Here is an 18,778-nt window from a genome sequence, read left to right as displayed (position 1 = left end):
CGCCCATAGATGGTGCTAGACCTGAGTTGTGCTCAGTTTGAAAGAAAGAAAGTAGGCCTTGCCTACTCCTAGGAGTGAGTAAAAAGCTTGCAGTGAAAACGTTTTGTAATTTTTTTGTTTGTCACTCTTCTTGTTTTATCCCCGCCATTACTGATTATTTCTCGTATAACCCCCTGAATTACCTAGCAAATATCTCCAGCAATTCGCGACCCACAAGTTGGGAACTACTGATCTAGCACGACTGAATTTCGGATTATAATTTTCCCCATAGAATTTCAATATAGACCATGGGGAGAATCAGAGAGAATCAAAGAATAATTGCAGCTTATGGCGGTGAAAAAAAAAATTGGCCACTCCAAATGTAACAGGGATTCTAAGCTAAGGACGTTCGGATTTCAAGAGTGTGAGCCACTTAAACGATTTGGTAACGGATAGCGGGCCGCAATTAATTGAAAAACGATTCCTAATTCAGAACTTTTTAAATCAGTTTTAAATATCATATAATGATGAATAAGTGTCGTCCAAGCATAAGGGGTCATTCAAGTATTACGTCAACATCGAGGTGGGGGAGGGGGTTTCAACTCAGGTCTATCACCAATTATGGGCGATTTACTACCTAGTGAGTTGTGCCGGAGGTGTAACTGGTGTGTACCTAACAGTCTGAGACTGCATATGTATATATATTTTTCAGTGCTGCCATCTATATTTCAGAAGTGAAGTGAGTGATGTGTTATGATTGAATTTGTGCTGTTTTTTCGGATTTACTGACTTTTGATGACGGGGGGGGGGCGGGGTTTGAAGGTTGCTTATGTCATCAACCACACCCTTTTTGAAGATATGAAATATTCTAAGCTGCTGACGAAATTTTGCTTCTGGGGGAGGGGGGGAGGCAGTGTTTTGCTGACTTTTGCTGACAGGGGGTGAGGGGGGTCAGCAGAGAGCTGACGAAAGTTTGCTGATGGGGCGCGGGGGGGGGTAAATCAAAAATAGCTAAAAATCTGTTGACGTAATACTCGAACGGCCATGACAGACACCCTGTAATAAACCTCAAAAACGAGCAAAATACAAAAACGGAATTTCAAAAACACCCGAAAAATAGCTCATAATTTTGCCAAAAAAAACTAAGTACAGTTCAGGAAATAGAATTAAGACCTCAAACCTTTTCTTAAATAACTATAAAAAAAGACGCCCTAAACGTTCGGGACGACCCAATAACTGTAATTAAAGTGGGAAAAAAAGTTACTGTAGGGCAAAAACTCTATTTGATCGAAAGTGTATTCAAATAATTTTAATGGATCCTCAAATACACTTTCCTCACTTTATCATCTTTCGTACACAAAAGATAATCAGGACACGTTAAGCACTGACAAGACTATTCAATCAATTTTCCACCCAATTCTTTTTTAACGGTTCATTTCACTGACTATTGAGATTGAAATAATATTGAATAATTTGCATATTTATGTAAATGAGTATTTTTTTTTTACTCTCTCAAACGCATCAGAAGTTCGAAAATCGATTAAATGATAATAAAAACGATAAATTGATGGATTTTTTTCAATCGCCCCAATCGTTTTCGTGATAATATCGGGCAATTTTCTACTTTGATCTTTCTTTCCTTTAAACTGTTTAGAATCACAGTTTGTCACGCGACTGCGATCGAAACGACGATAAGAAAGAGCCTAGTTATCCTTATCTGTATTTTTTAAGTGGACATGAAATCAACGAACTTGTGTGTGTCGGGCTTCCCCGTTATGCTTTGGTTTGGGGGGGGGGGGGGAGGGGGATTCACAAAAATATCAAAATTGCATCACATTGACGGTAATGTTTCGTGATCGCAAAAACCACTGTGTAAAATTCAAGAACGAGCTGAAATCTCTGTGGAAGTCCTACAAGTATGAGTTGAAATTTTTGAGCTTCCTACAAATTTTCATGCGTGCTTCATAAAATTTCTGTGCTCCACGGGTACAAAATGAATTGCTTGTGCCTCAAAATTGTAGTGTTGCGTAAAAGTTCATTATCTTTTCCAGAATGTAACATGCAACCTAAATTAAAAAGCGGGGGTGGAGGGGACTTAAGGGATCTGGTCCTTCTCCTCCTCCCCCGAAACGTGAGAAAGTCACTGAAAAGGGGGTTTAAATGTTGCCCAAATCTATTGTTCTGCCACTTTGGTCTCCCCCCACCTCCGAACGAAATTTCTGGATACGGTACCTGCTAATAAACAATGATTTCCTGCAGATGCAAATGCCACTATCCTTGGAATACTGTGCGAAAGTTTCTGTGCATGGTAATCTTTGAAAGCTGGAGTGCTGAGATAGCAGTTATTTGTCTTGGAAAATGTGTTGGAGATTCATGTCTCTCTCTCTCTCTCTGGTATTATTGTTCGTTTATTTCGGAATACTAAAAATAGCTCAGGAACATTTTTTACCATGTCCAATCGAGGCTTAAACGCTTGTTATCCTCTCGAAAAAAATGTTGGTTGACTCACGGAGGTGGACATTGGTGAAGAAGTAGAGAGTAAAGTTACACATATATATTGATGTTCTGATGAAGAGGACGAAAGCAAAACAAAGGTCCCTATTCCAACACTAGCAGAGACTACGGATATGTCTGAAAAATAAGGATGTTGATGCCCGAAAATTGCATCTTCCCCATTCGGAAGGGCGCGGTAGCCCAGGTCGATAAGATACTCGCCGAAAGTACCAAAGGATGTTTAGAAGTGTCGCGAGTTCGATACCCGGTTCGTCCTTGTGAGAAAACTTTCCTGACGCAGGGGTACAACTAAAAAACGGCGACTTAACCGCAGTAAAGAATTGTTACCGCAGGGAGTCCCCCATCGAGTGGTTAGCGCACCAACCTCTCGATGAGTATAAAAAAACAAGCCTGCCGTTCGGAATCGGCAATAAATTGCAGGTCCCGATCTGATTAGCCCTCGTGTGCAGAAAATGACAGTGGTGAGACAAAAATGAACTAGTAGAATTTGTGCAGTGTTTAAGAGCATCAAAAAGAGAACGAGCGAAAATTTACGAATGGAAATACTTGTTATTATAGTTTTTGATAGTTTCACATTTTCACAAACATTAGTTGCTATAACGAGAGGAGGACTAGCGTAGTAAGTGATAGCATTCTCGATACATTTTTATATAATTATTAAGAGTTGATTTTTTGTAAAAGTATAGTTATCTTATATTGATGAATTGGATAATTCGAATTGTTTTTTATGTTCTCTTGAGCTTAGAATTGACCAAATTCGACTGTTTATGACCAGCCAGGGCACGTGCGAGTCAACTCAATCAACAAGACCGAAGCTCTTGGCTAAGGCTCTCCGCTAAAACTCTCTTCTAGCTCCCGATCCATCAGTCAAACTAATCCCACATTGCTCACCAAAATAGGGGTCAAGCGAGACGACTCTGCCTGGCAGTTATGTAACATATCTATGTGTATGTGCATGTACATGTATACAGGGTGATTCCATAATCCACCCCCCTTGCCGCATTTTACTGGCGAATCTGATTCTACAGGCATACTTGCAATTCCATTCCAAAAAAGTATCCAAATAGCATGTAATACTCAGATACGTCACTCATGTTGCACAGGTTTTTGTATTGTTTTTAAAATAAAAACATTATCCATTTATACGAATACCCCGTCCTCGAAAACCCAATTAAAAAGTTGTTGCACTGCCTCTTTGCTTCTTTCCTTCTCTGTTTCTTGCTGAGATATTTTAATTTAAAAATCGGGGAAATGTTAGGGGGGTGGGGAAACAGCATGAACTAATTGACAGTGTTTCTTTCCCTCCCCCCCCCCCGTTTTCGCTGTTCTTTCCCAACCTTTCTCCTATTTTTTGAATTCAATATGTCAGCTCTTTCATTCAAATATTCATCCACTTAGAAACGTGGAATTCTCTTTGTTGGCCTCAGGAGAGTCAGGACAACAACTTTGTAATAGTTTTTCTAAAGACAGGGTGTTCGTATAAATAGTTAAATTTTTTTTTCATTTTAATAACTAAACGTAACTAAATAAAACGTAAGTAATGTAGTAGTGAATGCGTGTGGTCATTGGACAATACGAGGCCACGCCTACTGGCTCATGCTCATTGGGCCTTCATAACCGAAAATATAAACCGTATTCTATCTACTTGTGTACTTGACTACTTAACAACCAAAGGGAGTATAAACGGCCCTCGCAATGTGTGCTTAAAGTAGGCCTACTTGTACTTGACGACTTCACCATTAAATTACTTGACACGTGTAAACGGGCCTTAAAGTGCAACGTAATTTTTATTTTTTTGAAACTAAAGCTTCTCTGTGTGTGTGCACCTTCAATATAAAATTCTACGCTTTGTAACAAGTCAATCAATATTATAGGTATTCAAGGCCAGACATGGCCTACAGGCTGATTCACTATCGCATGCACAGACTTCTGGAAGGAGTTGATGACTCAAAGACGAATTGAAATCACAGTGCAATGCAGGGTCGGAAATGCTTTCCTGATGCGGTAGCGTACACAAAAAACATCAGAGTTGAAAGGACACCAAATAAGTGAATGTAGTGAATGTGCGTTTTGGTTATAAATGTACCTATTATATCAACAAAAGTAACAGAGGTCGAAGAAGGTGTCTAACGTGCGGTGTCAAGGGAGAGCTCTTACGTCCACGAGCTCTTATGCATTCGTCAAATTTCCAGCGCATGGAATTCCGAACAGTCTGGAAGATTCCGGGGATGTCTTCCCGTTCGGTCTTTCCGCGATGCGTGCAAACCAGTTTCTGAGATATCAACAGGGACGTCAGCAACCAGTATTATTTGATATTTCCTAGTCTGGGCAATAACTCCTAAAGATACGAGTACATCATTATCGTATGGTTTAGGAGGTATTGATCTGGAAGGTGGGGGGGGGGGGGGTTCAGAAGAACCTAACGCATCTCCTGGTCTTTAAGTTCAGAAAGGTAGAAAAACGCTGGTGTACAGGGAATATAACTAATTCACTACATATTCTAGCACCAAATAACGACAAAGAGAGAATCCATATCGAACCAATTAATAATCGATAGCCGAAAATAGGTAAGTCGGCCGCAGATCAAGTAGAACGGTTAATTACACACTTACCATGAGGAGCTGATGACTTATTTAACACACCGCTAATGACCAGGCAACGCGTTGATGAAGACGCCGGAGATAACGTGCTTCCTAAACAGAAACCCACCGAATCAAACCACCACAATTTTATCAAACAACCCTTAAAGGAAAAAACCAAGATGAGATGCCGGTCTTTATATTTGGAAGAGGTCACTTCTTGGGAGAGGGAGAAACGACATCATTACGGAGAGACAGAACGAGTTGCTGTCACTTTTCTTTGAAAAACGAGGAAAAAAGGGTGAACTTTAGGGAAAGTTCTCAAAAAATGACCATAGTAAACACTCACTTCCACCTCGTTTTCGGGTCTAAACAGGAAGATGCCATTTTTTGTTGGAAAAGAAAAAAAGAGGCTATTGTCGCATAATAATTACGTTTTGTAATAACTAATACGAAATGACCATTACACACAACGGACAAAAAACTAAGGAAGGGACATGGCGTTTTTTTTCAAGGGGGAAAGCGAATAATGAATATATGCTTTTCCTCTTACTATGACATGACACCCTGTTAATCGTAAATAATGTCTATCTCCTCTCCATGTAGCCCTCTGATGCGGAAGTATTATTTACATGAATGACCAGTGGTCAATGCCGTTTATTACGCGAGCACGTTGATTATGACACGTTGATTGAAACAAACGACTATTCATTTGTGGAGGGAAGCAGAAAGAAAAATAAACAATGAGAGAGAAATATCACAACAAACAACAATGGTGGAAGTTTCAATTTTTGCTTAATGAAAAAGTTCCGTGATCAATTTGATAAAAATTCGAATATAATTTATTGATTATTTGTTTTTTATATGTACATAGAAGTCGTCTGTCAATATATTTTTTCAGTATTTATTCCCAACATGTGCATAGATAAATTATAATTAAAGTCAGTATTATAGTAATTACGGAAGTGATTACTTCTCAGATTCGAAAAACTGATTATACAAATACAACGCCACAACAGGCAAAATGCCCAACGAGGTGGCTGAGAAAAAAAGATGCCCATAAATGAATATGGATGTCATATATTTAAAAAACACAGCAACCCAATTAAAAATGCAATTACAAACAATATATACATGATGACATATTATACAATGCCCATAAAGGATACTTATGGTTATCTAATTCTAAGAATGGATATCTTCTCGATCTACCCCAACATGTTTATCATATTTCTTTTTAAATGTGTTAATTGTGTTACAATTTACTACCTCCGGGGGTAAGCTATTCCATTTATTAACAACCCTATTAGAGAAAAATTCCCTGCGACACCATAACCTTGCATTGTCCCTTACCAATCGATGCTGGTGCCCCCTTGTAAAAGCAGTCGATTGGCGGTGTACTAAAAGTTCATGGTCGTCCATCCTATCCATCCCGCTGAAATTTTTGAACACTTTGATCATGTCTTCCCGACACCTGCGTTCATCCAATGTAAACATATTCAAAAAATGAAGTCACTCTTCATAACTCAAGCCCCGTGTGCCGATAAGGACACGCGTAGCTCTTCTCTGCACCCCTTCAACCAGGTCTATGTCCCTCTGCAGGTATAGTCTCCAAAACCTTACAGTATACTCCAGTCCAGGACGAACTAAGCCTCGAAAAAGCGGAGGAATGACTTTAGGAGAACGCGAAGAGACCTTTTTGAAAATGAAACCGAGCATTCTATTCACTTTTTTGACCACCGCTGAACAATGTTCAGAAAACCTAAGCCGCTCGTCAATGAGAATTCCCAAATCGGTGACCCTAGTTTCATCCGGGATGGTGACACCATTCAACTCGTAAGAGAACCGTGGGTTGTTCGAACCAAAGTGAATGACCATGCACTTACCAACGCTAAACGTCATGCTCCATTCATTTGAACATTCTGCAACCCTGTTTAAGTTGGCCTGGAGCAACTCCCTATCGCATTGATTCCCGATTACCCCCATTAGCTTCACATCATCTGCGAATTTGCTAACAATACCATCGATACCCTGATCGAGTTTATCGATAAAATGTAAAAGTATGGGGGGCCAAGGACACTTCCTTGAGGAACTCTACTTGTGACACCTGTCCAACCAGAGAATTCCCCGTTCACCATAACTCTTTGTGACCTATCTCTTAACCACGATTCTATCCAATTCAGCAAGTTGCCCCCAATCCCGTGTAAACGCTTCAAGAGTTTACCATGTTGGACCCGATCGAATGCCTTCTGGAAATCAAGGTAAACAACATCTACATTTTTGCCCTTACCCAAAGCCCTCATCACGTGATCATAGAAGCAAAGGACTCAGCATTCTTTGATTTGCGTTGTGTCGAGATATCTAATCCCAACAACAGAATACCAGATCGTTAAGAGGTTAAGCGTATGCAGATGGCTAGCAGAAATTTCCATTTTCAGATCACACGCCACTGTGGATTATGGAGTGTATATATACTGTGATATAAAGGGTGTCATGACCCCCCTAAAGTCAATTTTTCAAAAAATTAAATGACTTTGATAAATATTCCATTTCAATGCAAACGAAAAGTGAAAAATTTCGAATCTCAATCCGGCCAATTTTTTTCTTCTAAAATTGAGGATAAAGGAAATGCGAAATATAGTCGACGCTCGTTATAACGACCGTCCGTTATAGCGACCATCCAATTATAACGACCGGTATGACACAGGTCCAAAATATTTTTCTATTCCCACCATGTTATTGTTTATCCAATATAACGACCGATAAATATTATTAATCAGAAGGAATATTTCTTACTATGCAGGTACAGTGGCATCTTTGTTGTGTCACTGAGCACCCCTGGCAACGATTTCAAGCAAAGGTGTATTTACGAGGGACTAGTGGGCTAGTTCGAGGCGGCCACTTCGGAGGAGCGGAAAATCTGAGAAATAGGAGGTCAAGAAACTTATAATGGGAGGGGGCGGCAAATTTGTTTTTCTCAGAGGTGGTACAACCAGTGCCGTAACTAGCCATTCCTGTGCAAGAGAATTTTCATTTAGGATCATTTTGCCCCCCCCCCTCCCCCACTTCCAAGTGAGCCCTGTCAATACCTTCTAAAGCTTGCTCTAGAAGGTGGCGGGATGCACCTGTTGCACCTGCCTGGTTACGGCACTGGGTACAACCATAAATCCGCCTCTACTAGAGAGGGACTAGATCAGTGAGCAGCCAAAAGTGTGACCTAAATAGTTAACAATCATGTGAGTGACCGTAGGAGTCACCTAAAGAGCGAAGGACCAGGTCTATTGTTGAATTAACGATTGATATAATTTCGGAATTATATAACGAAAGATATAATTCCAGAATAAATGAACGCCTTCAGTTATTTTTGTCCGTGTTTGATTCAGGGCCCAATTGACCCCCCCTAACCCCACCCCCACCTTCTATTAAGATGTCACTAAATAACATGAGTTGGTGGCCCTCGGGCTTCGTGGGAAGTTTCAATTCGGCCCACGGTGTCTGGACGGTTGAAGATTCCTGTCTGTGCAACGGTGCTCAACCTTTAGAAGAATACGGGGGCCACTTCATTGGTTTGAAAAAAATGTGTCGTGGGCACCCAAAGTGATCTGGAAATGTGCCACGGGTGGTGATGTGAACTGAATAAATAAACAATAAAAAAATAAATAAATAAAAATAAATATTGTGAGTTTACAGAGTGAAAAATGCATCTTAAAAAAAAAATTAAGTACCTTAGATTTTTTCAAGTTCTATTGAAACCTCTCATTTCGACAGACCCATTGGTGAAAACCGCATTTCGAAATTCCAATTAGGTGAATTCACACGATTTTTTCAATACAAGTTACATAGAAGTATTGTTAAGATAAGCCATTGTTGCAATGTCATTGTACGAATTCAAAGTGTTCCAGATACTATTCAATTATTAATAAAATAAACTAATATGAAAAAACAACTGACAAACCCATTGTTGTCGTATATTTCTGCATTGAAGTGTTTGCTGTTCATCAATTACCTTATTCTGTCTCCTAAGCGCGGGAAAACCGCCTGTTTTCATCCGTAAGTTCATTGATGAATAAGCTCTTGAATATTTTCATGAATATAAATTACTTCTCTCGTAATAGTATTACCGTAAGTAAATGTAGTATTACACGAATGTAAACAAGAAAGGTCGAATGAAGGTCACTTACATACATGGAGTCATACCCCTTTGATGTCATTCATTCATGCAGTATAACTTTTGCAATTCATTCATTAAAAAAAAAAATTGCTATTGGTGACGTAACCTGCGGCGTCACCGTTCATTCGTAACTTTTACCAGTTCATTAATGAATTCTGGCTACCAGATGTGGAAATCTTTCACGTGACGAAACTGAGGACTTGACCAACTGAATCCCTACATTGAATAATCGCTCGTTTGGAATAGTAGACTTTATAGATCCTAAAAGTGTTTTTTGTGCTCAAGTTATAAATTAAAATTTATAAATTTTGAATTTATGATATACAGTCAAACCTCGTTAGTGCGTCACCCGGTTAACACGTCACTCCGCTTACCGGGTCGCTTTTTAGAAGTCCCAATCGTCCTCAGGCAGGAACTAGCACAGCTATGGCTTACTCCGTTTAACGAGTCACTCCGCTTACTGAGTCATATTTTTGCTCTCCCGAGAGTGACTCATTAACGAGGTTTGACTGTACTAAAATATAAATATGGGACTGTGTCATGCTTCCCCCCCCCCCCGCACTGAGAGGCAGATCCGTCTCAAAAGCATCGTGGGATCCTCGGGAAAAAGTTTCTGATGCTCTCCCCCATCCCACCTGGCAAGATATGTTTCATTTCGAAAACTTCACCAGATTTGATTTTCTTTAGGCCTTCCTTCCCCCGGGCTGGCCCAGCGCCATCTATAGCAGAAGGCCTCCGCGCGAAGCTCGCGACGTCACTGAAGAAGGTCATCTCACCTATAGCCATTGTCATTTACAAAAAAATGGTAAAGATGGCGCATGCGGTCGGCCTGCTATATCCATTGGCTATAGGTGAGATGACCTTCTTCAGTTACATCACGAACTTCGCGAGGAGGCCTTTTGCTATGGATGGTGGTGGCTAGTGCGGGTGATCCCATACGTTAAAACGGCAATGCAGACAGGGCTGCAGTCCGTGGGGGGGGGGGGAGGTTTCATTATTCTCGTCATTTAATGATTTTCACTCTAATTCACCATAAAGGGGCCCGGTAAAAGATCCCAGCATCGTGGGCCCTCAGGCAAAGTAATTTTTCTGAGACCCTACTATTAGAATTCTCGAAAATTTCAATCAGATCTCATTTTTGTGAAGGTCCCTCTTCTCTTGAGGCCAACGGGCTGTGCTCGGGTGGGCCTATGTCTTAAGATGGCACTGCCCTGTGGGCGATTGAATGGTCCAGATTGGTGATAGAAGTTACTGGTATGACATAGGATCATATGGGTTGGCTTGAGTTCGGGGTCGATGAGAGATGGAAACATTTCTGAGGAAGGAGACGATGGAAAAAAAGTTTGGGAAACTTTCCGCTAGGACTACGGAAACATATGAATCGGCACACACTTTGAGCGGTCTACCTTCAGCGTACCTACCTTTGAGCGTACTACCTATGCCTGTAAGGCCTTGTAGTAGACTAGAGGGTCCTGCTACTACTACTTTACCGTACATGGACCTTGTACACATTCTTCTACGGAATTCCTAACGAATTGGTACATGCCGGAATGTGCGTTCTGAATAGGTATGGCCCTAACGTATTTATGTTGCCAGAATCGTGTTTCTTTCGCGTTCTGCTGGTGCTGCTATCGTTGTTCTATGTTTTGAGGTAAAAGATGGTTAAATGCTTGAATTTTCATTTTATGTAATTATAGTGTTGCAGGTCTTCTTCCTGCTCTCTGCAGAGAGACTTTTTTTTTTAAATGGGAGAACGATTCGCACTCGCGCCTTGAAGTTGGAAAACCGCAGGAAAACAAGTTCAGCCGACCACCACTGTGCCATCAACGACGGTTCGAACATGGATCCTTACGATCAGAATCTAGCGCGATGCCCACATGACCGCACAGAGACAGAGACTAGGTCTCCTGCTGCAGGGCGTAAGGCCCGGTGCGAAAATAATCTTGGGACTTATTCGCTCCGATTTTAAAGCTTTTGTGGGGAGGGGAATCGACATCCAAAAGATTCATGCATCACTACAAAATATACAGGGATGCTGAAAGAAAAATATCTATTTACCAATAAAAATTCAGAATTAATCAAAGAAAAAAATGTAAGAATTGATTGAAATTCGGAATTCATGAGAGAGAGAGACTCTCTCTCTCTCAGAATATATATGGGTAAAAATTAACTTAATGGGAGAGAAAAATGCCAGAATGGATGAATATTCGGAATTAATGAGTGAAAAGATCCCAGAATGGATGAAAATTCGGAATTAATGAGTGAAAAGATCCCAGAATGGATGAAAATTCGGAATTAATGAGTGAAAAAATCCCAGAATGAATCAAAATTCAGAATCAACGAGAAAGAAAAGTTCCATAATGAATGAAAATTCAGAACTAACGAGAGACAAAAAATTCAGAATTAATGAGAGATAAAAAATTCAGAATTAATGAGAGATAAAAAATTCAGAACTAATGAGAGATAAAAAATTCCAGAATTAATGAGAGATAAAAAATTCAGAACTAATGAGAGATAAAAAATTCCAGAATTAATGAGATAAAAAATTCAGAATTAATGAGAGATAAAAAATTCAGAACTAATGAGAGATAAAAAAATTCAGAATTAATGAGAGATAAAAAATTCAGAACTAATGAGAGATAAAAAATTCCAGAATTAATGAGATACAAAATTCAGAATTAATGAGAGATAAAAAATTCAGAACTAATGAGAGATAAAAAATTCCAGAATTAATGAGATAAAAAATTCAGAATTAATGAGAGATAAAAAATTCAGAACTAATGAGAGATAAAAAAATTCAGAATTAATGAGAGATAAAAAATTCAGAACTAATGAGAGATAAAAAATTCCAGAATTAATGAGATAAAAAATTCAGAATTAATGAGAGATAAAAAATTCAGAACTAATGAGAGATAAAAAAATTCAGAATTAATGAGAGATAAAAAATTCAGAACTAATGAGAGATAAAAAATTCCAGAATTAATGAGATAAAAAATTCAGAATTAATGAGAGATAAAAAATTCAGAACTAATGAGAGATAAAAAATTCCAGAATTAATGAGATAAAAAATTCAGAATTAATGAGAGATAAAAAATTCAGAACTAATGAGAGATAAAAAAATTCAGAATTAATGAGAGATAAAAAATTCAGAACTAATGAGAGATAAAAAATTCCAGAATTAATGAGATACAAAATTCAGAATTAATGAGAGATAAAAAATTCAGAACTAATGAGAGATAAAAAATTCCAGAATTAATGAGATAAAAAATTCAGAATTAATGAGAGATAAAAAATTCAGAACTAATGAGAGATAAAAAAATTCAGAATTAATGAGAGATAAAAAATTCAGAACTAATGAGAGATAAAAAATTCCAGAATTAATGAGATAAAAAATTCAGAACTAATGAGAGATAAAAAATTCCAGAATTAATGAGATAAAAAATTCAGAATTAATGAGAGATAAAAAATTCAGAACTAATGAGAGATAAAAAAATTCAGAATTAATGAGAGATAAAAAATTCAGAACTAATGAGAGATAAAAAATTCCAGAATTAATGAGATAAAAAATTCAGAATTAATGAGAGATAAAAAATTCAGAACTAATGAGAGATAAAAAATTCCAGAATTAATGAGATAAAAAATTCAGAATTAATGAGAGATAAAAAATTCAGAACTAATGAGAGATAAAAAATTCCAGAATTAATGAGATAAAAAATTCAGAACTAATGAGAGAACTAATGAGAGATAAAAAATTCCAGAATTAATGAGATAAAAAATTCAGAATTAATGAGAGATAAAAAATTCAGAACTAATGAGAGATAAAAAAAATTCAGAATTAATGAGAGATAAAAAATTCAGAACTAATGAGAGATAAAAAATTCCAGAATTAATGAGAGATAAAAAATTCAGAACTAATGAGAGATAAAAAATTCAGAACTAATGAGAGATAAAAAATTCAGAACTAATGAGAGAACTAATGAGAGATAAAAAATTCCAGAATTAATGAGATAAAAAATTCAGAATTAATGAGAGATAAAAAATTCAGAACTAATGAGAGATAAAAAAATTCAGAATTAATGAGAGATAAAAAAATTCAGAACTAATGAGAGATAAAAAATTCCAGAATTAATGAGATAAAAAATTCAGAATTAATGAGAGATAAAAAATTCAGAACTGACGAGAGATAAAAAATTCCAGAATTAATGAGATAAAAAATTCAGAATTAATGAGAGATAAAAAATTCCAGAATTAATGAGAGATAAAAAATTCCAGAATGAATGAAGATTCACAGTTAATGAGCAAGAAAAATTCCAGAATCGATGGAAGTTCTGAATTAATGGCAGAAGAAAATCCTAGAATGGATGAATTCATAATTAATAAGACAGAAAAAAATCCCAGAATTCAACGAAACAATCCAGAATTGATTTATAATTAATGAGCGAGAAAAATCCCAGAATGGATGAAAATTCAGAATACATGAGAGAATAAAATCCCAGTATTGATCAAAATTCGGAATTGACGAGAGCAAATAAAAATCCCAGAATTCATCAAAATTCACAATTAATAAGAGAAAAAATTTCAGAATCGACGGAAATTCAGAATTAATGCGAGTCCGAGAATCGAAAACATGTTTGATATGTTTTTTTTTCACTTCTGTTACGATAAGTGCGGACCAAGAAACTGTTGCACAGATGTTTGAAGGTCCTAAGCACTTAAATAATTTTGGTGCCCCCCCCCCTATACGGGATCCGGAACTTTCGCCCCCGACAGTTTGTTCCCGACATCTTGCCCCTGGAACGTTTCGTCCCCGTTACATTTGACCCCCGGAAATTTCGCCCCTGGCGCGTTTGGCCCCGAAAAATTCACACCTGACATTTCACTTGCCCTGAACGTATGAGTGATTGACTGTGTAGTGACCGTGTGAGTGATCGAGTGACCGTATGAGTGACCAAGTGGGTGTGAAATGGACTGTAGGAGTGCGTTAGTGACCGTACAAATGACTAATCGAGTTGCAGAATGACTCACCACGTGAGTGACCGTATCAACTAGTGTGCAATTGACTTTATGAGTGAATGACCGTATGAGTGACCACGTGACTGACCGAATGGCCGTATGAGTGACCAAATGAATGACCTCATGAGCGACCAAGTGATTAACTGTATGAGCGATCAAGGGAATGATCGAGGGATTGACCGTGTGAGTGACCAAGGGAGTTACCGAGCGATGAAACGTTTGAGTGAATGAGTGACCGATTAAATCTTATGTAATTTTCCAAGTGAGTGACTGAGTGATTGAGCATATGAGTGACCAAAGGAGAGACTGAGTAATTAACCGTAGGACTGACCGAGTGACTGACCGAATGGACGTATGAGTGACCAAGTGAATGACTGCATGAGCGACCAAGTGAATGACTGCATGAGTGACTAAGTGATTAACTGTATGAGTGATCAAGTGAGTGATCGAGGGATTGACCGTGTCAGTGATAAATGATAAAGGGAGTTACTGAGTGATGAAACGTTTGAGTGAATGAGTGCCCAAGAGTGAGTGATCGATTAAATCTTGTGTAAGTTTCCAAGTGAGTGACTGAGTGATTGAGCATATGAGTGACCAAAGGAGAGACTGAGTGATTGAGCGTAAGAGTGACCAAAGGAGAGATTGAGTAATTAACCGTATGAGTGACCGAGTGACTGACCGAATGGACGTATGAGTGACCAAGTGAATGACCGCATGAACGACCAAGTGATTAACCGTATGAGTGATCAAGTGAGTGATAGTGGGATTGACCGTGTCAGTGACAAAGGGAGGAATTGAGCGATGGAACGTTTGAGTGAATAAGTGACTGACCGAATGAGTGACCAAGTGAGTGGCTAATTAAATACTTTTGTAAGTTTCCTAGTGAATGATTGAGCGTATGAGTGACCGAGTGGCTGACGGAATGAAAGACAGAGTGAATGCTTGAATAAATTTGCAAGTGACTGAGTGATTGAGCATATGAGTGATCAAGGGAGAGACTGAGTGATTAACCGTATGAGTGACCGAGTGGTTAACTGCATGAGTGACCAAGTGAGTGACTGTATATGTGACCAGGTGAGTGACGGTACGAGTGTTCAAGTGAGTGATCAAGGGACTGACCGTGTGAGTGACCAAGGGAGTTACTGAGTGATGGAACGCATAAGTGAATGTGTGACCATGTGAGTGACTGCATGAGTGACCGAAAGATTGATAAAGTGAATGACCGTATGATTGACCCAGTGAGCGATTGAGTGATTGACAGAGTGAGCGATTGAGTGATTGGCAAAGTGCGAGGGTGGAGTGTCTGCAAAGATGATCCTCCTCATCCCCTACCTTTTTATAGGTGGTTTCGTAGCACTGAAAGACCAAGTGACTCACACTTTAATGGATTCTAAGAATTTGGAATTTACAGTTTAAGCATAAAATATTTTTCCCAAATTTACGACTCACCCCGGTGTGGTCATTCACACTATCATTCATATATTCACTCATACGGTCACGCGTACGGTCAAGGTAGGCTAAATGACAGGGGGTCAATTTACGATTCACTTGATTACTCACTGAGTAACTCATATGAGTTACTTACTCACTGGGTCACTCATATGGTCAGGGCAGGTGAAATGTTCGGGGATAAATTTTCAATTCACTCCATCACTCATGTATTCATTCACTTGGTCACTCATGCGATCAGGGGAAGCAAAATGTCACGAGTAAATGTCCAACTCACTTGATCACTCATGTGGTCACTCACTTGGTCACTTGTACCATCATTCATATGTTCACTCATATAGTCACGCGTACGATAAGGGCTGGCGAAATATCAGAGATAAATTTCCGATTTACTTGATTACTTACTGAGTCACTCATATGGTCAGGGCAGGCGAAAGGTCAGGGCGAAATTCCCGGTGTGAAATGTCCGGGGCGAAATTTCCGGGGGCTAAATGTACCGGGGTGAGATGTCAGGGGCGAAATTTCCGGGGGCCAAATGTACTGGGGACGAAACGTGCCAGGGGCGAGATGTCGGGAACGAAATGTCGGAGGCGAAATATCGGGGGCAAAGGTTCCGTGAACTCCCTTATATTTATATTTTACACAATGTTGAATCTATCAATGGAAAAAAAAAAACATTGAATGAAACTTTGTATTTCAGAAGTAACTAATGTAAGACCAGCCGTGGATCCAGAAGTAGGGTGGGCAGTAATCACCCCTCCCAAAATCCGGATAATATGGTAAAACTTTTCCTGTCCCGTAAAATACAGGACAATCCTACAATCCTACACGATTAGCCATCCCTCCCCCCCCCCCCGACTCATCGCTGTGAATCCGTCTGACTGTCTAAGGTTGAATATATATGATCTGGATATAATATATTTTTCTGAGCACTCACTAGTTACCTAAAAGCTTTCTCCAGCTCAAAGTTTTTGATGACATCTTTAAAACTAATGCTACTTGCCACATTTGTGTCTATACTAGAGTAGAGAGCGACCCCCTGCTGCAGGACGTGGGTGCGATAAATGCATCCAGTCTTCCCGCTAGTCCAGTACGTCCTATAGATATTGTATCTAGGAAGTAATGAGTCCCGTATATACCGGGTGACTCGAAACGTTATGCCGTCCGCCAATAGCATCCCCCCCCCCTTCCTGTAGCATTTGCCGCGAAGTCACGATGGCACTAACAATTTTAAGGGAATTAACATTAAATCAATACTCTAGAATACTTTAAGACATTCGTTTTTTAAAAATATTGTTGGTGCTGCTACCTACTTTCAAAATCAGAAGTGCCTTATGTGGTGATAACAAAGTTCAGGCATAAAAAACTAAATTTCTTCATTCAGCTTTGCTCCTTATAAACAAAGCTTACAAACTGACCTGAAAGATCAAACTTCCAGTTCAGTTATTTTCTCAAGACCCAAGGAGACATCCGAAACAAAGAAAGAACCTCCACACAAGCAGACGGTAGGTAAGATCGTAAAAAGTGAATATTTCCAAACTCCACTTTATAGTAATGTGCTGCCATCTATTCTCGAATTTAAAAGTGACTCATGTGGTGATGATGAAGTTTGAAATAAAAAAACTATATTCTTTATTCCGCTTTGTTCCTTATTAAGAAAGCTCATAAACTGAACTGGAAATTTAAACTGAAAGTTCGGTTATTTTATCTGAGCATAAGGAGGCGTCAAAAACAAAGAACCTCTTAATGAGCAGACGACAGACAAGAAGTCGGTTTGTTCGGTTCCCTACAAGCCAAGCCCACAAACAGAACTGGAAGTTCGAACTGCCAGTTCAGTAATTTTTTCAGGACACAAGGAGACGTCCAAAACAAGTAACCTGTAGAGAAGCAGACGACAGATTCTGAGGAGATTTCATCGAGCTTATATTACTGGAGGGAACATCTAGCCGCAGCGACGGCAGCGACATCAAATGCAAGGAAATCACGGAACTCGGTGAAAACAGAGTTCCCGCCGGGCAATTTGCCCATACAAATGTACAGTTCGGTCTTTAAATATTGTGGGTTTTTAAAGATTAGAAAAAAGGATAGAGAACTCATCTAAAGGTGAAAAAAGATTAAATTATTTATTTTTCATTAATACTGGATTAATTTCTTCCATTAATATTGGAATAATTTCTTTCATCAATTCTTGAATTTTCCTTCATTAATTCTGGAATTTTCCTCCATTAATTCTGGAATTTTCTTTCATTAATTCTGGAAGTATTTCCTTTATTAATTATTATTTCTTTCATTACTTCTGGAATAATTGCTTTCATCAATTCTGGATTTGTTTCTTTCATTAATGCTGAAATTATTTCTTTTATTAATGCTGAAATTATTTCTTTCATTGATTCTCAAATTATATCTCATTAATTCTGGAATTGTCTCTTTCTTTAATATTGGAATTATTTCTTTTTCATTAATTTTATAACTATCATTCCTTCATTCTGGTTTTCGTTAGTTTTGGAATTATCTCTTTCATTAGTTTTGGAATTACCTCTTTCATTAGTTTTGGAATTACCTCTTTCATTAGTTTTGGAATTATCTCTTTCATTAGTTTTGGAATTATCTCTTTCATTAGTTTTGGAATTATTACTTTTATCAATGCTGAAATTATCTCTTACATTAATTCTAGAATATTTTATTTCATTAATTCTGGAATTAGCTCTTTCATTAATTCTTGAATTATCTCTTCCATCAATTCTTGAATTATCTCTTCCATTAATTCTGTAATTATCTCTTCCATTAATTCTGGAATTATCTCTTTCATTAATTCTGTAATTATATTCTTCATTAATTCTCGAATTATCTCTTTCATTAATTCTCAAATTATCTCTCATTAATTCTGGAATTATCTCTTTCGTTAATTCTGTAATTATCTCTTTCATTAATTCTGTAATTATCTCTTTCATTAATTCTGGAATTATCTCTTTCATTAATTCTGGAATTATCTCTTTCATTAATTCTGTAATTATCTCTTTCATTAATTCTGGAATTATCTCATCGATGCTGAAAGTTTTTCTTTCATTTATTG

The sequence above is a fragment of the Pholcus phalangioides genome, unplaced genomic scaffold (assembly GCF_987345545.1).
Source record: "Pholcus phalangioides strain wild (caught in Gottingen) unplaced genomic scaffold, Ppha-v1.0 ptg000014l_1, whole genome shotgun sequence".
In the NCBI taxonomy this organism is placed as follows: Eukaryota; Metazoa; Arthropoda; class Arachnida; order Araneae; family Pholcidae; genus Pholcus; species Pholcus phalangioides.
Note: the sequence above shows the minus strand (reverse complement) of the source record.